Source organism: Homarus americanus, unplaced genomic scaffold (assembly GCF_018991925.1).
Source record: "Homarus americanus isolate GMGI-L3 unplaced genomic scaffold, GMGI_Hamer_2.0 scaffold29703, whole genome shotgun sequence".
In the NCBI taxonomy this organism is placed as follows: domain Eukaryota; kingdom Metazoa; phylum Arthropoda; class Malacostraca; order Decapoda; family Nephropidae; genus Homarus; species Homarus americanus.
The window spans coordinates 171,635-195,947 of NW_024718832.1; positions in this window are offsets into that span (position 1 = coordinate 171,635).

Here is a 24,313-nt window from a genome sequence, read left to right on the forward strand (position 1 = left end):
GAGGCGTGGCATGTTAGTGGAAGAGGGGGGAGTGTCACCCTTCCTTCCCCTCACCCCTCTTTCCCCTTCCCTAACCAACCCCCCCCACCCCCCTCCTTAACCCTCCCCCCTATTACTGTGATGGGACATCAGGCGCCACCTTTACCACCACCCTCCACCCACCACCACCACCCTCCTCCTCCACCCACCACCCTCCACCCTCCACCCACCACCACCACCCCTCCTCCTCCACCCACCACCCTCACCCTCCACCCTCCACCACCACCCTCCTCCTCCACCCCACCACCCCTCCTCCTCCACCCACCACCCTCCCACCCCTCCCACCACCACCCTCCTCACCTCGTCCCCCTAACCAAACCACCTTAACTCCTGACCCCTCACTGCTGGCTTGCCTTCCCTAGGTTTACTGTGTTGATAATAAATGCTGATGACCCCTGACCAGTCCTTCCCCGACCCCACCTGACCCCACCCCATTACGCTCCCGACCGCTCCCCAACCTTCTACCTGCTCCCTCCCCCACATCTCCCCAGCTTGACTCCTCCCCTGTTTCTCTTCTGCCTCATCCAGACCCTTTCTGCCTTGCCTCCCTCCTCCTCCCTCACCCCTCTCCTCCCTCTCTCCTGCCCCTCTCTCCCACCCTCACCCCTCTCCCTCCCTCACCCCTCTCTCCCACCCTCACCCCCTCTCCCCTCCCCTCCCCTCTCTCCTCCCCTCCACCCTCCCTCCCTCACCCTCCCCTCCTCCCTCACCCCTCTCCTCCTCACCCCCTCTCCCTCCCTCCATCCCTCACCCTCCCTCACCCTCCCTCCCTCACCCTCTTTTGGCCTCATTGTCCACCTCATTACCAAGCTGTTGCCAAGTGAGGAACAAATTAAGTCGAATCTTTATTTTACTGTCAGGATCCGATAATAATAATACTAATAATAATAATAATAATAATAATAATAATAATAATAATAATAATAATAATAATAATAATAATAATAATAATAATAACGAGGTCCAATTTGGTCTTGTGATTACAGTGTACAATACGTGTGTTAAGTAAGACGATATATGGTAAGGTGAACCCGTAGAGTGGTGTTACCTGTGTGAGTCACGTGGCCAGGTACAGTCATACATACATAAATACACACGCACGCACATATACACACACACACACACACACACACACACACACACACACACATTATTATTATTATTATTATTATTATTATTATTATTATTATTATTATTATTACGTCAGGTATTATAACAGTAGAGTCTGGTGTAATTGTGACGTCGTCTTAACCACCAGCTCTATGTCTACCGTTTAAGTTAGGTTAAGTTAGGTTAAGTTAGGTTAAGTTAGGTTAAGTTAGGTTATTGCGTGTATATACTCTTTCATATCTCCCCAACTTGGGTGAGGAAAAGTTAACCTACCCACCTTTGCAACTTTAAACCTCAGGTGTTTGTGTGTGTGTGTGTGTGTGTGTGTGTGTGTGTGTGTGTGTGTGTGTGTGTGTGTGTGTGTGTGTGTGTGTGTGTGTGTGTGTGTGTGTGTGTGTGTGTGTGTGTGAGGGTGTGTGTGTGTGTGTGTGTGTGTGTGTGTGTGTGTGTGTGTGTGTGTGTGTGTGTGTGTGTGTGTGTGTGTGTGTGTGTGTAAACCTTATAGGATCAGTATTATTTCTTAACAAATTTCAAAATATTTAATACATAATAAACTTTGATATAATTCTTATTGCACCTTTAATTAACCCCATAATGTAAATTAATAAACCTCAAAATAATAACTAATTAATAAACCTGAACGTACTTTAGTCTTATTACATCATTAATTAAGGATAAAGTGCAGAATAAGTTTCCAAATACGGCACCAGGAATCAAGACTCGCCGCCTAAAACAAAAATTATTTCACCTACATAACCAAACACTTCTAGATGTACATATAGACGAATAATCAAATAAACAAAAATATTAATAAACACAAGAAATTAAAGAAGAAGAGATACGAAATGTCATAATTTATTGCAATACAGTAGTAGGCTTAATACAACGAGTCTAAACTTAACTAGTGTCTCTATAGGCCTAAGGATATATTAACACTGACGTAGAAGATAAAATTGACATGAAAATGGACATAGAGTGAGATAATTATTATACCTGTTCTGTTACCGTAATTATACCCGTTTTGTTACCGTAATAAGTATCGTAACTATAGCCATTCTGTTGTTCCCGTTTACGAGGTCAAATTCAACACAGGAAACTTTAAAGGAAATTCTGAATGTGTGTGACCCAGTGACCTCTTGGGCCAGTCAATGAACTAACAAAAGGCTGTATGAGTGTGATTTGGATCTAAAATTAACCTAACCACCACGGAATATTTACATTGGTCACAACTCGATTGACTTCCACAATTCCTAACTAATTACCATCTACACCCGGGAAGGGAAGGGAGGGGTGGAATAGAGAAGGGACTTTAAACTGACACCTTCCTTTAGTCTGTACTCACCCCTGAAGATGTGAATTACACGCAAGTGCTTGGGAACTTCGTGTTTTCTTTTTCCTTGTGGTTATCAGCGGTATCACTGTATTCCACTTGTTATTTCACCCAGTTAGAAATAAATTATATAAACCGGAACTTGTTTATTGTGCGAGTCTTTTGTGCAGTCTATAAAATAATTACGGGTTGTATTATGTATTTATTTCCGGTTTACGGTTATAGGAAACAATGAGACTCGTATTGTTTTTGTTTTGTTTGATTAAAATTCGGTGTAAGAAATGGTAAACAGTGAGAGCATTCTATTTAAAGAGGCCATTAAAATATTTTATGTAAAGAGGTTCAATAACTGATTCTATTTAACGAGGTCAATAAAACGTTATATTTAAAGAGGTCAATAACTTATTATATTTAAAGAAGTCAATTAAAGATTCTATTTAAAGAGTTAATGGCGAAACATTTTATTTAAAGAGGTTAAGTAAACATTCTATTAAAGGAAGCAATTAAAATGAGACAATGTTAAAAAAAATTATAAATATCAGTGACAATGTTAAAAAAGGTAGTCATCATTTACTTATAATAAATTGGCGAATCACTATACTTGTTTATTGTTTATCTTGTGTTCTTTTGTAAATATAATGAGTTTTATTCGTCATTATGCTTAGACTTATTCTTGAATCATTATAATCCCCTGAGTAAGTAAAGGAGTTCTCATTGCAGAGCATCCAGACGTAAATTCAGTGGGACCGGAAACCTATAGTGTCAGCAGGGAGGAAGGGGCTCACACTCCACTGAAATTTATACCAAAAATTATTCTCTGATGTATATTTATAAAAATTAGAAAGTTCAGAGCCTGATAGGGGAATAATTTATGAACTAGAGCCTTATAACAGAATAAGATAAATAATTCATAATATTTTGCCCCTATTTCGCAGCGAACTCTGACGTGACCGGTTGATGTGATGTCGATAGCCGGATGAATAATTAATCAGGCTGTCTCCCATTTTATACGAACCCAAATATATGCTCCTTGATATTATTAGCCGGATGCATTGTATACCAAACACTCATTGTAAACAGATGCTTTTCGTTATTCAGATTCCCTGCACAAAACAGCATTAAAAGCAGAGTGGAATTGAACAGCAAGGAGGCAAGTAACAGCAATATTCGTAACACTAGTAACGTCATTAGCCAGAGTAGTGACGGGGGACTGGGTGAGTCGAGTAACAGTAGCGTGTAACAGTAGCGTGTAACAGTAACATTATACACGCACAGCAGGGGTGACAACAACAACAATAACAGCAGCGAGTAACAACAGCGTATGATAACAAGCGCGGGAGGGAGTGTATGGCGTCTCCTCCCTCCCACTCCCTACACAACCCTCCCTCCCACTCCCTACACAACCCTCCCTCCCACTCCCTGCACCACCCTCCCTCCCACTCCCTGCACCAACCCTCCCTCCTCCCTGCACCACCCTCCCACCCTCCCCTCCCTCCCCCACCCCCCTGCACCACCCCCTCCCTCCCACTCCCCTGCACCACCTTCCCTCCCACTCCCTGCACCACCCTCCCTCCACTCCCTGCACCACTCCCTGCACCCTCCTTCCCACCCTCTCCTGCACCACCCTCCCTCCCACTCCCTGCACCTCCCTCCCACTCCCTGCACCACCCTCCCTCCACCCTCCCTCCTCCTCCCTGCACCCACCCTCCCTCCCACTCCCTGCCACCCCCCTCCCTGCACCCTCCCTCCCACCCCTGCACCACCCTCCCTCCCACCCCTGCACCACCCTCCCTCCTCCCACCCCTCCCTCCCCTGCACCACCCTCCTCCCCTCCTGCACCACCTCCCCTGCACCCACCCTCCCTCCCACACCTCCTGCACCACCCCTCCCTCCCTCCCCCTGCACCCCTCCTCCCTCCCCACCTCCCTCCCCCCACCCTCACCCCTCCCTCCTCCCTCCCTGCACCCTCCCCTCCCCTCACCACCCTCCCTCCACTCCCTGCACCACCCTCCCTCCCACCTCCCTCCTCCACCCCTGCACCCCCTCCCTCCCTCCCTGCCACCCACCCCTCCCTCCCCTCCCTGCCACCCTGCCACCCTCCCCCTCCTCCCTGCACCACCCCTCCTCCACTCCCTCCCCTCCCTCCCTCCCTCCCTCCCTGCCACCCACTCCCTACCACCTCCCTCACTCCCTGCACCACCTCCCTCCACTCCTGCACCCTCCCCTCCCCTCCCACCACCCTCCCTCACTCCCCTGCCACCACCCTCCCTCCCCTCCTACCCACCCTCCCTCCTCCCTGCACATCCCTCCTCCACTCCCTGCACCACCCTCCCTCCACTCCCTGCACCACCCTCCCTCCCTCCCACTCCCTGCTCCACCTCCCTCCCTGCCACTCCCTGCACCACCTCCCTCCCACTCCCTGCCACCCTCCCTCCTGCACCACCCTCCCTCCCCTCCTGCCACCCTCCCTCACTCCCTGCACCACCCTCCTCCACTCCCTACACCACCCTCCCCTCCCACTCCTGCACCACCCTCCCTCACTCCCTGCACCACCTCCCTCCACTCCCTGCCACCCTCCCTCCCCTCCCTGCACCACCCTCCTCCACTCCCTGCACCACCCTCCCTCCCACTCCCTGCACCACCCTCCTCCCACTCCTGCACCACCTCCCTCCCACTCCTGCCACCCTCCCTCCCACTCACGCCACCCACCCTCCTCCCTCTCACGCAGCTCAGTGGGAGTGCCACCCAGGTGCCTGGCTCTGCTGCACCGCTGACGACGATGGTGCGGCACCCGGGGTGGAGGCGGTCAATCCCCCCCTCCTCCCTGTTCATCGCCCTCCACGCGACCCTCTCCGCCCCCTCCTTCTCCCATAAATGCTCACCCTCTCCTCCTCCTCCTGCACCGACCACCACCCTTATGCTTGCCGCAACAACAACCACCACCACCACTACTACGACAGCAATCATGGCTACCACAACTACCACCATTAATACCAATATCACCATAACTACCACCATTAATACCAATATCACCATAACAACCACCATTAATACCAATATCACCATAACAACCACCATTAATACCAATATCACCATAACTACCACCATTAATACCAATATCACCATAACTACCACCATTAATACCAATATCACCATAACTACCACCATTAATACCAATATCACCATAACTACCACCATTAATACCAATATCACCATAACTACCACCATTAATACCAATATCACCATAACTACCACCATTACTCCCATCACCATAACTAAGGCTACTACTAGTATCACCACTACAACTATTTTCACGACTTAACAATTACCACCACCATTGTTTCCCTCACTATCACCGTAACCACCACTATCATTACCACCATCACCACCATCACCATCAGTTCCTTAGTCGTCTTCTACACCTTCACCCTCCTCACTATCACCTTCACTGTACGTCACTATAGATAGCTTCACCATCACACACACACTCACTATCACCTCTCTCATTGGTTAGTCACTATAGCTCTTACCCTCATTATACATTACATCAGTATTCATTATTATTTGTTCTCTCTCTCTCTCTCTCTCTCTCTCTCTCTCTCTCTCTCTCTCTCTCTCTCTCTCTTCCCCTTTCCTTCCCTCCTTTCTTATTTCCCTTTCCCGTTCCCTTTCCTTTTGACCTCCTCTTCGTTCCCTCCATTTCCCCTTCCCTTTCCGCTTCCCTTTCCCCCTCTCTCCGACTCTCCGCCACTCCCTCCCCCCTCTTTCCACTCCCTGCTGCTCCCCCCTCCTTCATCCCCTCCCCCTCACCCCCTCTCCCCTCACCCTCTCCCCTCACCCTCTCCCCCTCACCCTCTCTCCCCTCCCCTCCCCCCTCCCTCTCCCCCCTCTCCCCTCACCCTCTCTCCCCAGTTTCCTCCCTTCTCCCCATCACATTCTGTCCAATCGGTGGCACATGCTTTGCTCCCCACTGTCATCACCCCGCTCCCCCTCATCCCATTCGTATTGTCTCTCCTTTTCTCCTCTCTTCTTCTCTCTTTTTCTTCCTCTTTCCTTTTCTTCTATCCCTCTTTCATCCTCCTCCTCCTTCCCTCCTCTCCCTCCTCCTCTCCCTTCCCTCCTCTCCCTCTCCTCCTCTTTCCCTCCTCCTCCTCCTCCCCCTCTCCTCCCTCCTCTTTCCCTCCTCCCCCTCCTCCTCCTCTCTCTCTCCTCCTCTCTCCCTCTCCTCCTCCTCTCTTTCCCCTCCCTCCTCCCTCCTCTCCTCTTCCCCCCCCTCCTCCTCCCCTCCTCCTCTCCCCCCCTCCTCCTCCTCCTCTCCTCCTCTCCTCTCTCCTCCTCCTCCTCTCCTCCCTCCTCCTCCTCCTCCTCTCCTCTCCTCCTCCTCTTCCTCCTCTCTGCCTGACACACCTGGTCTCTTCATTAAACGACGCCGCTGGAAATTCATGCAATAAATCCCTGATGGAGTTGACGCTGCTCCTGTCGGCGGGGGTGATGGAGGGAGGGTGATGGGGAGGGAGGGGTGATGGGGAGGGTGATGGGAGGTGTGGGAGGGAGGGTGATGGGGGGAGGGTGATGAGGGAGGGGTGATGGGAGGGTGATGAGAGGGAGGTGATGAGAGGGGTGATGGGGAGGGTGATGTGGGGAGGGTGATGGGGAGGGTGATGGTGGGGAGGGGTGATGGGCTTCTCTTTCACTCACACTTGACCCGCATGATAAAACACACACACACACACACACACACACACACACACACACACACACACACACACACACACACCATGGCCAGAATTTAAGTGGAAAAGCAATATAGTGTTATAATACAATATGGCCAGAGGGAAGAACTATATTATCTGGAGCCTTATATAACACCACTATATGACTCGCTATACTCCTCTGAGGTGGACACTAATATGTTCAGATTATATAAGTTAAGTATGCCGGCCGTGACGATAGTGGCTGGTGTGTACTGTGAGAAATGTTAATGGTTCATGAGTCTGGGTGTCTGTCTTAAGTGTCTGTCTTAAGTGTCTGTCTTAAGTGTCTGTCTTAAGTGTCTGTCTTAAGTATCTGTCTCTGTTTTTGTCCTTGGATCTCTCTCTCTGTCTGTTTGTTCGTAGGTCTTTGTCTTCGTCTGTTTGTCGCTGCGTTTGAGATATAATGGAGATATCTTGAGGATGTGTCGAGTCTGTCTTGATCGTCGAGACAATGTGTGTGTGTGTGTGTGTGTGTGTGTGTGTGTGTGTGTGTGTGTGTGTGTGTGTGTGTGTATGTGTGGGTGTGCTAGCGCACAGGGTGGTGTAAAGTGTCTAGTGTGGCAGCATTATGTTAGTGTTAAGGTGTTAGAGCTGCTTCTCCCTCTCGTTTTCAGCTACCGCCGCTGGCCAGCCCACGTGGCGAACATGGAAGCAACTTGCATAAGTCTTCCCCTGCCAGTACAGAGCCTCCTCACCATCAACACTCCTGCTGTGCCTCCTCGTGGCAACAAACGGTAACTGGGTGCCTCGTAGGCCCTAGATAGACCAGCAGGGGATCTCGTAGCAGCAGTGGGTCCCAGAGGGACGATGCATAAGCCCACTGGCATGTGGACACGTCCTGCCAACTACCAACCACCGCCCTGCTGCCTTGCAGATTAACCTTGGTAGGTATAAGGCTACGGGAGTACGCCCCGAACGAAAACCTGCGGTGGAGCCCCGCATCAGGCAGACATACTTACAGAGCTCCAACAAGACCCCATAGGCGGTATAGGCGGAAGAGGTGACCAACATGGGAACCCAACGACTACACCGGCGGACAAAACAATGCCTGATGGACAGACTACTAAGGCGAAACCCAACAAACTTGGCTATCGGCAGTCTATTGCAACTCTCCTTCTCCTCAGTTGTTGGAACAGTTGCACCACTGGATCAGGAAAACTGAGAACCAAGATGTGTGGTTGCAGCCTGCGCTCCTGCCTCACCAGGCAGGGGGTGTCTTCAGCTGTAGGGAGCTGAAATTATCTACAAAGATGCACGTATATCGAACAGTGGTCCTCCCCACCCTGCTATATGGCAGCGAGACATGGGAGGCACCTCAAGGCATAAATCTTTCATCAATGTAGTCTACGTTCCATCCGAGTTCGTTGGGAAGACAAGAAAACATATGCCAGTATTCTCGCTGACACCAACTGTAGGAGCATCGAGGCTACCATTATCCATGAACAACTACGTTGGACTGGCCATGTTACCCGCTATGGACGACAGTAGCCTGCCAAAACTACTTTGCAGTCACCTAACGAATAGTAAACGTAACGCTGGCGGGCAACTGAAAAGTTATAAGGATAGTCTTAAGACAAACCTGAAAAAGTGCCAAATCGACCCCCTCACCTAGGAGACGATTACTCCACACCGTAACGCGTGGAGGAGCACCACACGAGAAGGTGACTTTCGAGTTAGCCCGACTGCATACCGAGGCAGACAAGTTCCAACGCCGGAAAGACGCTGCCGCCACCCCTCCCGCAGTAGACGGAGCCCTCCACAGATGCAACATCTGTGGACAACCCTGCCAGTCCCCTATCGGCCTCTCTAGTCACCTTAGAACTCACCAACCTAGGTGACATCCTTAGTTACTCATAACATTTTATCATAGCTGGATGATCGTCATACTCGATTCCGAGTGACAGCAAAGTAGTATTAGTGTGTGTGTGAATCACCAGGACGTGTTTCCTTTGACGTGTGTGTGTGTGTGTTGCCACCTCTCACCTCGCCCAGGTCTGAGTGTTTTAGACGTGGTTTATCATACGTGGTGTTTAGTGTAGATCACCTGAAGATTAACACACCTTAACGCTGTTTGGTGGATAAGTAAGTTAGGTTAGTGTTATATTAACGTTAGGGTGGTTACTCTTCAGTTGATCCCATATTAACATAGACAATATACATGACAAGCTTCACATATAATAATAAACATGTAAAATATAACCAAAATTTTTCGTCACATTTACTGTGTTTATTTATTATCTTTTATTCTCCGAAGAGGAAAAAAAATTCCTGCTCCGAGCGTCACTCTCCACGTACGTTCACAGCGTCCGTTAACGTGTCCTTGTCCGCAGCTTGGTGGATTGTGACGTCATAGGCGGGTAAGCAAATGAGCACCGTGATGGGTGGTTACAGGAACTCTTAAACGTGATATAATTTAAGGTGGAAATTGTAAAACTTTCAGTACAATCACGTATGATGATTTAACCCCTTTGATTACCATGATTTAACCCCTTGAGTACGATATTATTGTTGTTGTTTTTGTTGTTCTTGTTACCATGATTGCTGTTGTTGTTCTTGTTACAATGTTATTACTGCTTCACCACTTAAGGTCGTTAAGCACGTAGATAAGTTAGTAATTACAACAGTCCATCAACAGTTAAAGATTATGTGGGATCTAGCTCTTGAATTGGACCTTGAGATATGCTTCGAAAACTGCGCCAGTAATTAGCAGAAATGCCTAAAGCTGCGCCAGTAATTAGCAATGAAACGCTTAAAACTGCGCCATTATTCAGCAAAATGTCAAAACTGCGCCAGCATTTAGCAGAAACGCCTAAAACTGCTCCATTACTCAGCAAAATGTCCAAAACTGCGCCAGCATTTAGCAGAAACGCCTAAAACTGCGCCATTATTCAGCAGAAACACCCAAATCTACATCAGTACCTCAAAAAAAAAATAATAATAATGCATCACGTTATCACAAAAAAGTGCGCTATCATTTCGTAAGATAGCGAGGTAGATACCAGTAGGAAACGACCTCGACCGTCACCTTTTTCGCGTTTCGTTGTCGTGTCGCTGGCGGTCGTATGTCGTCCTCCTCCCCCTCCCCCTACCCTCTTCTCCCACCCCCTCCCTCCTGCCTGCCCTCCCCTGTCCCTCCCGTCTCCGTTCGCCCTCGTCTGAACTTTATTTCGCCGCTGAATTTTACGGCCAAATACTGGAGCAACGTTTGGAAAATTACAGGGCTGGGAAGGCCAAGGCTGTCACTATAAACCAGGATTGTGAAGAGAGGATCCATGGTGGTGTTCAATTGGTGCCCGCGCGGTAATGGCTCAGGTGGTGGTGCTGGCGCGTGGTCGTCTCACCGGCCCTCACCATCACCCCCTTCCCTCCCCTCGCTGATTCCTCCCCACCCCTCCCCACTCTCAATGACCTCCTCCCTCCCCTCACTGCCCTCCCCCACTGCCCCTCCCCTCACTGGCCCTCCTCTCAGACAGACACAGTTAGTCAGAAAGGGAAGAGAGAAGACTGATAGAGTGACCCCCTCCTCCCCTCCCTCCCTCCCACAACCTCTCCCCCCACACACACACAGACAAACAGTACACAGACCAATATATAGTTGGTAAATTATATATTAAGACATTCAAAAAAAAAACATTCATAATCTCAAAAAAAAAAAAAAAAAAAAAAGCTAAAACTAAACAAACACTCAAAACAAAGACAGTATGATCCGAGATATAGGTCTTTATAGCTCCACATATTCATATATATGTATAAATAAATAAACTAAATAAATAAATGAATGAATGATGAAATGGACCTGTGGTGTGACAATCAACAGAGAATACCAGAAACACTGACACGGGACATGCATAGAGTGGAGGGAGGGTGATGGAAGGCAGGAGGAGAGGTTGATAAGGCAGAGAGAGATGGCAGAGAGGTGATGGGAAGGGCAGGAGGAGAGGGTGATGGGAAGGGCAGGAGGAGAGGGTAATCATCCTTCCACCTACCTTTCCTTCCTCTTCCACCCATCTACCCCTACACCCACCCACCTACCCCTACATCCGCCCATCTAACCCACCCATCCTCCTCCCTTTTACCTCAGCCACCACCCACTTCCTTCCATCTCCTCCTTCCCTTCCTCACTGCACCATCCCACCCCAACCCACACTAAGATGTTACTTAGTGTTGCTTGTAGTCTGTGTGATGTTACTTAGTGTTGCTTGTAGCCTGTGTGATGTTACTTAGTGTTGCTTGTAGTCTGTGTGATGTTACTTAGTGTTGCTTGTAGTCTGTGTGATGTTACTTAGTGTTGCTTGTAGTCTGTGTGATGTTACTTAGTGTTGCTTGTAGTCTGTGTAATGTTACTTAGTGTTGCTTGTAGCCTGTGTGATGTTACTTAGTGTTGCTTGTAGTCTGTGTAATGTTACTTAGTGTTGTTTGTAGTTGTATGTTACTTAGTGTTGCTTGTAGTCTGTGTGATGTTACTTGGTGCTTTGTGATGTTACTTAGTGTTGTTTGTAGTCTGTGTGATGTTACTTGGTGTTGTTTGTAGTCTGTGCTTTTATATCATCCGTCTCCATCCTCTAGTTCACTTGTGTTTATCAGTGAGGGGGTAGTTTGTAGGATGGGAGGTTAGGATAGGGGGGTAGTTTGTAGGATGGGGAGGTTAGGATAGGGGGTAGTTTAGATGGGGAGGTTAGGATAGGGGGTAGTTTAGGATGGGGAGGTTAGGATAGGTAGTTTGTAGGATCGGGGAGGACAGAGGATGGGGCGACATGATTGTTGGCAGGATTTTCCCCATCAATAGTGATCAAGTCTATGCTTGACCACACACACACACACACACACACTCATTGTTTCACCATAGCGCCGCCCCCACGCCCACGCCCACACAACCCAGGCATGAGGGGGCGGGAGGGAACCGGGAGGTCTTATGGGTTGGACGGGAAGAGCACAGAGACCACACTCGACCGCCTCACCTCACCTGGGCATGAACGACCCACGACACACACCTTGATTTGGTCGTCCCTCTAATTACATGTGGATAAGTAAATGGTCCTTAGCGTGTGTGAGGTGGAAGAGGTTACTAATAGCACACCCTCCCAGGATATCCTGCCGGAGCCTCACCACCACCACCACCAGCCTCGGGGAGTAGGTGTCCGGAGTACTGACGGATGAGGGAAAGGGCGGACTCTCTCTCTCTCTCTCTCTCTCTCTCTCTCTCTCTCTCTCTCTCTCTCTCTCTCTCTCTCTCATTTGTCACTCTTCAGCTGTTTTAGTTTACAGTTCTTCCCCACTAACTTAAAGGCTGCATTCAGTAAAAGTGCCGCGAAACTTTGAACATTTACTGTAAAATCAAAATCAACTGGATATTTCATTTATAATCCCTAGATTTTATCACATCACAACCAGCAACTGTCATGTGTTATAACTCTGAAACTATGGGGTATTGACACTATGTCATGAAGTCATTTATCCTTATGTATGTCTCAGGAATACACTCCCATAATTATGAAACATATTTCTGTAACACCCTGTATGTATAGTGTTTGTCTCTTCAGTTCTGTTGCCGTTTTTCTCTTGCACTACTGTACTGTACTGTACTGTACTGTACTGTACTGTTTATTTTTCATCACAGAAATATTTTACATCTATAGTTCCTTACCCGATAGGAACAGAAGCTCGTGTCCTGGAGCCAACATCTCCAGGCCCTCAGCACGTGTCCCGGCATAAGGTCAGTAGAGGACCTAGTGCGTCTCACTACTTGCCAGTGTAAAACTTAATCATTAACCTCTGACCTCGCCCCCTATTATGTGATGTAGTCCTCAGTGCAGCACCTCCTAGCTCCCACCCTCCTGACCTGGGTCATGGTGTCTTCCCTGACCTCCTTCACCTGCCCTAGTAGTGAGCCTCGACCCTACCCCCACCCCCCTCCCGCTCCTGTCTAACTATTGAGCTTCTATACTGTATCCCGGGACCTGTCCTGGTAGTGAACTTCTATCCTGGTCTTTAGCACCTGTCTCAGTAGTGAACCATCTCCCCCCCCCCTCCGCCCCCTCATCTAACTGCCCAACGGAAGGGCCAGCCCACCACAAGAACGGTAGACTGTGGTGGTGGTGGTGATGGTGGTGGTGGGTGTGGGGTAGGGGCGGTTAGCCGGGGAGAAACCCAACGAGTGACGCATTTCCTTCGAGCTGGAGTGTCGGGCGGGGGGCAGTACACACACCCTCACCCAACCCTTTGTGCCCGCCTGAGGAAGTCCTCCGGCCGCGGCACAGGATGACCTCCCTTGGCACCCACCTCCTCCCCTCCCAAGAATTAAACAAATCTTCCTTCACAGACGTAGCAGGGACGCTGAAAACGTCTTATTTAACTTACTACTGACAATACCTTCAAGGAAAAGATAATGATAAGAAATATTAAAAACCGGAGTTTGTATTTTTCCCACCTTGAGTGCCGCCATGTTTGAGGAGCGGAAGTGAGTCATGGTGGGTGTGTTGTGGCCTCGCTGGTAAGTCACGCTCACAAGGACGACTTTGAGAAGCCCAGTTCTTCGTGTCCTGGACGGGGGCGTGGAGGGAAACGGAGGAAAGTTGAAGGAAGTGTGTGGGAGGGTTGATGGGAAGGGAAGGAGTCAGACAAGTGTGACGGAAGGAAGGGATGGATTCGGGCAAGTGTAAGGGAAGAAAGGTATGGAGTGTAGCAGGTATAAAGAAAAGGAAGAGATGGAGTCAGTCAGGTTAATATAAGGGAAGAGATGGAGTCTGACAGGTGTGAATGAAAGTGTGGAGAGTGGCAGGTGTGATGAACAGATGTTGTACCAAGAACGAGACCCCTCACATTACAGCTGTGACTCCCGGCAGCAGACACCTATTCGGAGAACCTATCACTACCGCATAACATCGTCGACCAGTGTTTCATTCCAGCGTGACACAAGTCCAACATCTCTATCATACACTGTAGGTCTCGGGGAATATTATTATCATGGTATTCTGGGCCTTGATAAACTCCCCAGTCATCACCAACAATGCTCACAGTCCTGGCTCTCCTTCCTGTCGTGTTGTTGTTGACGAGCCGTATGTGTGTCCGGGGGGTGGGGGGTTCTCTCTGTCTGTTCGTCTTGTTATGATTATAAGTTCATCAATAAAATGTTATAGTTAACAAAATCAATTCGTCTAATATCGTGTGTCAAAGATGGTTCCGTTGTTCCACTGATGATCGGCTAAGATAATGTTCTTTGATTTCTAGTGAGTCACAGCTAAGGGGGGGGGGTTGTTGTTATGACCGCCATTAGCTGACTTTTGACTTTTTTTGTACTTTTTAGTGTAAAGATTGTCTTAAATGCGTTCTCACACTCACACACACACACACACACACACACACACACACACACACACACACACACACACAGAGCTGGGTATAACCTGATATCTGAGATGGTGTTCAGACATGAGTTCAAATATCCATCACCAGGTGGGGTTAGGTCAGGTCAGGTCAGGTCAGGTCAGGTCAGGTCAGGTTAGGTTAGGTTAGCATCATAAACCAAGTGATTTGTTTTGCTTTGTGTTTGCGACCATTCATTGGATTCCCGTATGTTCAATATGAGCCTCTCCCTTATCCGCAAGTTCCGCAAGCGGCTAATCACACTGCAGCACTGACCATTTCACCCCTGGAGTGTATCTGCCACCCCCCGCATGTTAGTGGCGTCCGTGTTCTTATAACCAGACATAGCATTAATGAGCGTCCGTGATCACCTCGACAAACTGTACGATACCTCCACAAACTGTACGATACTTCCACAAACTGTACGATACTTCCACAAACTGTACGATACCTCCACAAACTGTACGATACCTCCACAAACTGTACGATACCTCCACAAACTGTACGATACCTCCACAAACTGTACGATACTTCCACAAACTGTACGATACCTCCACAAACTGTACGATACTTCCACAAACTGTACGATACTTCCACAAACTGTACGATACCTCCACAAACTGTACGATACCTCCACAAACTGTACGATACCTCCACAAACTGTACGATACCTCCACAAACTGTACGATACTTCCACAAACTGTACGATACCTCCACAAACTGTACGATACCTCCACAAACTGTAAGATACTTCCACAAACTGTACGATACCTCCACAAACTGTACGATACCTCCACAAACTGTACGATACTTCCACAAACTGTACGATACCTCCATAAACTGTACGATACCTCCACAAACTGTACGATACCTCCACAAACTGTACGATACCTCCACAAACTGTACGATACCTCCACAAACTGTACGATACTCCACAAACTGTTCTTAAAATGTTATATAAATGAGAGAAGAATGAAAGTTTAACCCAAATATTACAGAAAAGTGAATTTTTTTAAAGTTTTCGTCCACAGTTGTGAACACATGCCGATGGTACAAATTTTTGCATCATAAAAACAATTTACAGTGTCATTCTGAACATATCCGATAGTTCAGAGTTTTATTGCTCTCGTTTACCAGCGAGGCCAAGCTAGTGGGTGTGTGTGGTGGTGGAGGTGTATGGTGGGTGTATCGTGGTGGTGTGGTGGAGGCGGGTGGGTTGATGTCCTGTAGTGGAGCGCCCTGAACTCTCCACCACCGAGTATGGCTATGAAACACAACAAAGAAACTTGACTCATCAAACCTCTGGCTGTCGGACTGAACTCACACACACCCTACCCACTCTAGCAGGGTGTGTGTGTGCGTGTGCGTGTGTGTGTGTGTGTGTGTGTGTGTGTGTGTGTGTGTGTGCGTGTGTGTGTGTGTCTCCTCTATCTGTCTGTATGCATGTGTGTCATCGTCAGCATCACTTAAGCAAGATAATGAAACATGGGTTGTGGATCCGTAGAGTTTATTGTGTGTGTTTGAGGCTGGGAGGTGAAACAGTGTTGAGGTGCTGTGGTGGAGGGAGGGCAGGAGGTGAGCAGTGCTGTGGTGGAGGAGGGGGCAGGGAGTGGTGAGGCAGTGTTGTGGTGGAGGAGGGGCAGGAGGTGGGGCAGTGCTGTGGTGGAGGGGAGGGGCAGGGAGGTGGGGCAGTGCTGTGGTGAAGGAGAGGGGCAGGGAGGTGGGGCAGTAGGCAGAGGGGTAAAGTTGAGAGCGGGTAAGGGGGTAATGGAGGGAGGGTGTAGATGAGAGAGCAGGGAGGGAGGGAGAGAGGGTGTAGATAAAGAGAGCAGGGAGGAAGGGAGGGTGTAGATAAGAGAGCAGGGAGGGAGGGAGGTGGGGGTGTTATCGTGGAGGAGTTATCACCACCGTCCGGTGTGGTCCTCCCCAGCTGACAACAGGATGAACAGCTTCGCCACCTCCAACCAAGGCTTACAAAACAGAAAGACAAAAATAGATAAAATAATACAAAATAAAACCCATGGTGATGGTGACGGGTGCCCACAGAAGGGAAGCTAGTTAAGATATGCCGCCAGTTTTTGGTTGATTAGATGTTAGTTGTAAAAGACGTGGTGACGCAGGTGTGTTTGGTCCTGATGGGAGGATGACATTATTTTTACCCGTGTGGCAGAACGAGGATTTAATGTTACTCCGTCCTTTAAAGTGGTGGGCATTTATTTGCAAGGTCACTTTACGTCCGGCAATGGCACCCTTTTTTAAGGTTATCATTTTCTATCCGGCAGTGCCAGTCATCATTCCCTGGTGACACTCGCTCTCGAGACTACTGTACTGTACTGGGCTACTTGTATGCTGCCGGCACTTGGGCCAGACTTACGAGGGGCAGTAAAAAAGTTTAAGAAACTGAGTATGTAATAAAAAGGCAGAACCCCAACTCGTATTTTATATTACAATAATGTCTACATTGATTTTAAAACACTTACTCCACTTGTCCTTCACACTCACTGTGCCAGTCTTAGAGAAACACTCCGGCAGGCAGTTCCTCAAGCCACCCTCGGAAGTCTCCTTCACATCCCCAGCTTGAAAGCAGTGCCCCTCCAAGTGTAACTTTGTTTCGAAACAATTAGTCAACTGCAGCAAAACCTGGGATGATGGTTCATTTGTTTGACATAACAGTTTTTAATAGACGGACACACTGTCACGGAGCAGCAGCGCACCTCTACCCGACAGTCCCCGTCGTTTTCCCCGGGTGGTGGCGCAGAGTTTGCATTAGGCGAGCATGACCGGTGATAGTTGTTTTATGCGGCGGATAGTTGGTCAGTAGAAACCCTCTGGCATCGCAGGAAATAGAGGTAATGATTTTACAGGCAGAGGATTGACTTCTGAACTTCTTGGGAGTTGAGGAAATCGGACGCTTACATTGCATGGATTCCAATTTAGACTCGAGGGGGGGGGGGGGTGATCCAATGATGAATCCAGGTCTTATCTCTCATCACCAGATGGCAAAGAAAGTTGGCTGGATAGTTTGGTACAGTTGAAGAAGCTGGCGACTGATGGCCATCCTCTGGTGTCGATACTGAGCGCTGAGGTTTCAGGGACACCATCATACAGATACCTGCCCAACATTTCCATTTGAAATACAAATCTCAGTACTTTTTCGGTGACCTTGATGCATCGGTCTGCCATAATCAAGCTACAGTCGGTGGCATCTGAGCGACCATCCACCCAGGTGAAGGTCATCCTCAGGTCTCTCACGCCCATGTTTGGTCTCCTTGGCCCACGTTCTTACGGTGTTATGAGGGCCGTCTCCACCCAGTCCCTCACTGCGTCGATGACTTTCCTCTGTTGTGGAACCTTCTGCCCCTTATTCAGTAATTATCTGAGACTTCATACTTGAAACTCTTACTCTGAAATAATAAATTGTCTCACATCTGTCAAATTAATTTAAACAAAATTTATATCCAGGAACTGAATTTTGTTATGAAAAAATATTGCTGCATCCCTGAATAGTTAAACATCTTGACCGCCTCTAGTACGATAGTGGCCCCTTACCCCATGATGGACCTTCAAGTAACTACAGTACAACTTGCCACAATTATGACCATCTGCTGTGCCCTGTGGTGCTCGTCTAATGGTCCGTCTGATGGACACCTCCAGTACAACACCTCAGTTGAGTTGCTTCATACGAGTAGGTTTTGTAGTGTTGCGTTTGGGCGTAAATCTGGTGGTATATAATAAAAAAAAATAAAAAAAATTAAAGTTTATATGATTTTCTTCTTCCCTGAACACACACACACACACGCACACACACACACACACACACACACACACACACACTCTATTTCCAGTACTGTATTTATATATGCGATGAGACAAGCCAAACCAGTCTCTTTTTTTTAGACCCACAACTTCTGATCTTTTCACATCTTACCTGTTCCTGCGTCCACACTCAAGACCCTGAGTATTTTATGAGGGGACGTAATCTACTAGACTGGAAGGGGGTGTAGAGTGAGGAGTGGGAAGCCAGGGGGAATTACTCACAGGCACTTCGATATCCTCCTCTTTTCCTCCTCCTCCTCTGAATATAATGATAGCTTGAGGACCACATTCCACCTTGAATGGGAGGGGGCGTAGAGGCTCATAAGAAACTAGAATGGAATGGAAGGAAGGGGGTTGGGAAGGAGGGCAGTAACGGGTAAAGAGAGAGAGAATGAAGGATTATTGTGCAGTAGGGAAAAAGGCACGCGGTGAGGAGGACGGGGGGGGGTGAGGGAGGTGACGTGGTGGAGTGCGTGATGGCCGGGTGCTCTCTCTCTCTCTCTCTCTCTCTCTCTCTCTCTCTCTCTCTCTCTCCCCTCCCTTCATCTTCTCCCTTCCTTTCCCCTCATCAATCTCCTCCTAGTCCATCCCTCTCTTACGTTCCTCATCTTTCATCCACCCCCCATCATAAGCGCTTCGTTCCCCTCACTTCCACGCATTCCCCTCCTCTCTCCTCCCAGCTATCCCTTCATAATCGCTTCCCTCCCTTTCCTCCCCCTTTAACCCCCTTCTTTTCCAGCCCCTCTCCTCTTTCACCTATTCCGCTTCTTTCCAACCTCGCCTCCTCATCCTCCCTTCCCACCCCTTCCCACCCTCCTTCGTCCTCCTTCCCCACCTCCCCCTTCGTCCTCCCTTCCCCCACCCTCCCCCTCCTTCCCTTTCTCTCATTCCTCTTCCCTTCTTCTTCCTCCCCTCTCTTCCCACTCTTCCCTTTCCGTTGTATACTTCATTACAACTACGCCATTTTTAATCACTCCTACTACGGGAGAGTTGGGGAGTATGTGAGTGCGTGGTTGGGTAGGGGGGAGATGAAGGGAGTTTGGGACGTGGTTAGGGAGGGGGTTTGAGGCGCTCGTTGACCATTAGGTATTTCAGTTAGCCTGTGTAGAATGGATTGGCGAGTGGCAGAGCCAACTCCGTAAATGCGGTTTCTTTCTGCAGCAGGCTTACCCTTCCAGGGACACACTAATGGCTGCTATGTCCATGTTATACCTAGACAGCTGTTTTGCCACAAGGACGGTTCTTCTTTCGGGACGTTCATTTGTGCTAGTATCCAGAAAGGTCCTGACATTCCATGCAGCGACCATAAGAGTTTGACCTGTGATTATGATTATGTTTTCGACCGCATAAAGATGATCTTACTGGGTGCGGTTGCCCAGTCGGGTTGGTTTTTTAAGCAGGCTATGTTTAGGGCACCTTTTCTAGCCCCCTCCCCAAGTGAGATGAGCAGAGTGGCTCCTGAAAGGGCTGCTCAATCGCACAGACAGGACTGGATTGCACTGCTACCTAGATTCTAGTGCTAAACGAACATCTTATCAAGTCTTCACAACTTGCCACCTACAGCACTTGTTCTGGTAGCTCCTCACCTGATTCTGTAGCCGGCAACAGATGTTTGATAGCTCTCTTAGCTACCACGTCCGAAAAGCTCACTCATCTTGGGTGGTGGAATGATGTGGTAGATTGACAGGGTTTAATAAGGCCTGACCCCTCTGGAGTGGGGAGGTGGTAAGGGTCACGGCGTGGAGTAGTGTGATGTCTGGTAGGCTCACACTGCCGCTCTCTCTGCGCTGTCGCCTCACACGTTAACTAGACTTCAGTACAATAACAATCTCGCATAGTTTACAATTTCAAATCCCAGAAACAACCCAATAATACGATTATGTTTCGAACCTTAACCCGAATCCTCATATATTTACTGACGAAACAATGTAAGTTCAACTCCTGACACACACACACACACACACACACACACACACACACACACACACACACACACACACACACTTCTAAGGGAATATTACATGGATTGCACCTTCTTCTTGTTTCTTTCTTTCTTTCGTCCTTTCCTTTAACATTTCTTTCTCTTTCCTTTTTACTCTTTCTCTCTTCTTCCATCCTTTATCTCTCCTCCTCCTCTTTCTCTCTGCCAAAACTTATTTCTGCCTCTCTTTGCCAGCTCCCTCACTCTTCCCTCACCCCTCCCCTCACCCCTCCCTCACCCCTCCCCTCATTCTTCCCCTCGCTCTACTTCTCCCCTCACCCTTCCCTCACCCTCCCCTCACCTTCACTTTGGTGTCTACCCTTCTTTGGCAATTAGATTCCTCCTGTTTCTTCCCCTCACCTCACCTCACCTCATTCCCCTCACTTCACCTTCCTCCCCAATCCCCTTACCTCATCTTCCCCCACTTCTTATATCTCCCCCGCTTCTCTTACCTCCCCTACTTCTCTGACCTTCCCTCCCCATTCTCCCTAACTTCATCTCCCCTCACTTTCCCCCCCCCCTCCCTCCCCTCCTTGACGTCTTAGCCACCGCCTCACATAATCTAGAGATAATGGTTGTGTCAGGGAGCATCACTCAGCCCTCCTGCTTGTGTCCTTGTCCTCCCCTCCTGCTGCTGTGTCACCCCTCCCCTCCTGCTGCCACCCCCCTCCTGCTGCTGTGTCACCCCTCCCTCCTGCTGCTGTCACCCCTCCCTCCTGCTGCTGTCACCTCCCCTCCTGCTGCTGTGTCACCCTCCCCTCCCTGCTGCTGTGCACCCCTCCCCTCCTGCTGCTGTGCTGTGTCACCCCTCCTCCTGCTGCTGTGTCACCCTCCCCTCCCTGCTGCTGTCACCTCCCCTCCTGCTGTTGTGTCACCCCTCCCCCTCCTGCTGCTGTGTCCACCCTCCCCTCCTGCTGCTGTCACCCCTCCCCTCCTGCTGCTGTGTCACCCCTCCCCTCCTGCTGCACCCCTCCCCTCTGCTGTGTCACCTGCTGCTGTGTCACCTCCCCTCCTGCTGCTGTGTACCTCCCTCCTGCTGTGTCACCCCTCCCCTCCTGCTGCTGTGTCACCCCTCCCCTCCTGCTGCTGTGTCACCCCTCCCCTCCTGATGCTGCTGTGTCCCCTCCCTCCTGCTGCTGTCACCCCTCCCCTCCTGACCCCTCCCCTCCTGTGTCTGTGCTGTGTCACCTCCCTCCTGCTGCTGTGTCACCTCCCCTCCCCTCCTGCTGCTGTGTCACCCCTCCCCTCCTGCTGCTGTGTCACCCTCCCCTCCTGCTGCTCCCCTCCTGCTGCTGTGTCACCCCTCCCTCCTCCTGTGTCACTGCTGTGTCACCCCTCCCTCCTGTGTCACCTGCTGATGCTGTGTCACCCCTCCCCTCCTGCTGCTGTGTCACCCCTCCCCTCCCCATGACCCCTGCTGTGTCACCCCTCCCCCTGCTGTGTCATCCTCCCCTCCTGCTGCTGTCACCCCTCCCCTCCTGCTGCTGTGTCACCTCCTCCTGCTGTTGTGTCTCCCCTCCTGCTGCTGTGTCACCCCTCCCCTGTCCTTTCCTGTGTCTGCTGTGTCACCCCTCCCTCCCTGCTGCTGTGTCACCCCTCCTCCTGATGCTGTGTCACCCTCCCTCCTGCTGCTGTGTCATCCTCCCTCCTGCTGCTGTGTCACCCTCCTGCTGCTGTGTCATCCCTCCCTCCTGCTGTTGTGTCACTCCCTCTCCCTCCTGCTGCTGTGTCACCTCCTCCTCCTGCTGTGTCACCCTCCTCCTGCTGCTGTGTCACCCTCCCTCCTGCTGTGTCACCCTCCTCCCTTCCTGTTTTTGTTGTTCTGTCACCCCGTTATGCTGTTATTACTGTTAGAGATGGATACAGACAGACAGACAGACAGACAGATAGACAGACAGATAGACAGACAGAGACAGACAGACAGACAGACAGACAGACAGATAGACAGACAAGAGAGAGAGACAGACAGACAGAGACAGACAGACAGACAGACAAAGAGACAGACAGACAGACAGACAGACAGACAGACAGAGAGCCGGGTCACTCTTTCATCACCTTTCCCTCTCTTCCTCTCCCACCACCTCCGTCCCTCACCCACTCCCCTCACTCCTTCTTTACTCCCCACTCCCTCACCCATTCTCTCTCCTTCCTCTCCCCTCTCTCCCTCTCCCTCACCGTGTTCTCATTATACATTTTTACACCATGTCTTTCTTTATCACATCTCCTGTGTTCCCTTCTTTCTCCTACTCTTCTTCATATTTATTACCTTCCCCTTCCTATGTTCTCTTCCCTTTACCCTCCTCCTCCTCCTCCTCCTCCTCCTCCTCCTTTCTCCTTCCTTCTCTTATCCTCCCCTCTTACTCAAGTCTGTTATGCTGTTCGTATTTTTTCCTAACTTTCTTCTTCTTCTTCTTTATTCTCCCTTTTATTCTTCGCCGCCATCTCATTTATGCTGTCTTCCTCCTTCATTCCTCCCTCTCCCTCCTTTCTTCCCTTCTCACCCCTCCTCCCTCCTCCCTCCTCCGTCCCTCCCAGTCTCCCTCCTTTCGTCTCCTCTCCCTTCTTTCCGTCCTTCTTATTCTCCTCTACGCAGGTTTGTTATGCTGTTCTTTGTTTTCCACGTCCACCATCACTACCTCCTCCTCCTCCCACCTCCTCCTCCTTCCTCCTCTCCCCCTCCTCCACTCCTCCTCCTCCTCGCCCACCTCCTCCCACCTCCTCCTCCTCACCCACCCTTCCTCATTTATCGCCGTCTTCCCCTGCCTTATTCTCCCCTCTCCCGCCCCCTCATAAGATTGCCAATTTCACCCTCCCTCCTTCCTTCCCTCCTCCTTCCTTCCCTCCCTCCCTCCCTTGGTCGACGCCCGTCTTGAGTAGGGGAAGGACGACTTTCCTCTTCGCCCTCCCCTAAGGGATGGCGGCCCAGCCTCTTAGAACGATCAGGGCCCCTACTTAGTCTCTTCCAGCCCATTCCGCTCATCACCACCCCTTCCCCCACCACCACCACCACCACACCTTTCCTCACCACCACCACCCCTTCCCTACACCACCACCTCTTCCCCACCCCAACCAACCCTTCTCCACCACACCCTCCCCTCATCACCACTTCTTCCCCTATTACCAAGCCTTTCGCCACCACCACCCCTTCCCTATCACTACCCCCTTCCCAACCACCCACCCCTTCCCCACGCCACCCCTTCCCTACAACTACCTCTCTTCCCCTACCACCACTCTTCCCACCACCACCATCTCTTCCCCACCACCACCCTTTCCCCACCACCACCCCTCTTCCCTATCACTACCCCTTCCCAACCACCACCCTTCCCCACGCCACCCTTCCCCTACAACCACCCTTCCCCCACCACCACCCCTTCCCCCTACAACTACCTCTTCCCCCACCACCACCCCTTCCCCTACCACCACCCCTTCCCCACCACCACCCCTTTCCCCCACCACTCACCCCTTCCCCCCACCACCACCCCCTTCCCCACCACCACCCCTTCCCCCACCACCACCCTTCTCCCCACCACCACCCCTTCCCCCACCACCCACCCCTTCCCCTTTCCCCACCACCCCTTCCCCCACCACCACCCCTTCCCCCACCACCACCCCTTCCCCACCACCCCTTCCCCCACCACCACCCCTCTTCCCCACCACCACCCTTCCCCCCTTCCCCACCACCACCTCTCCCCCCACCCCCACCACCCCTTCCCCCACCACCTCTTCCACCACCACCCTTCCACCACCACCCCTCCACCACTCACCCTTTCCCCCACCACCCCTTCCACTCACCCCCCTTCCACCACCACCCCTTCCACCACCACTTCCCCACCACCTCACATACCCCTTCCCCCCACCTTTCACACCACCTTCTCCACTACCCCTCCACCACCACACCCTTCCACCACCACCCTTCCACCA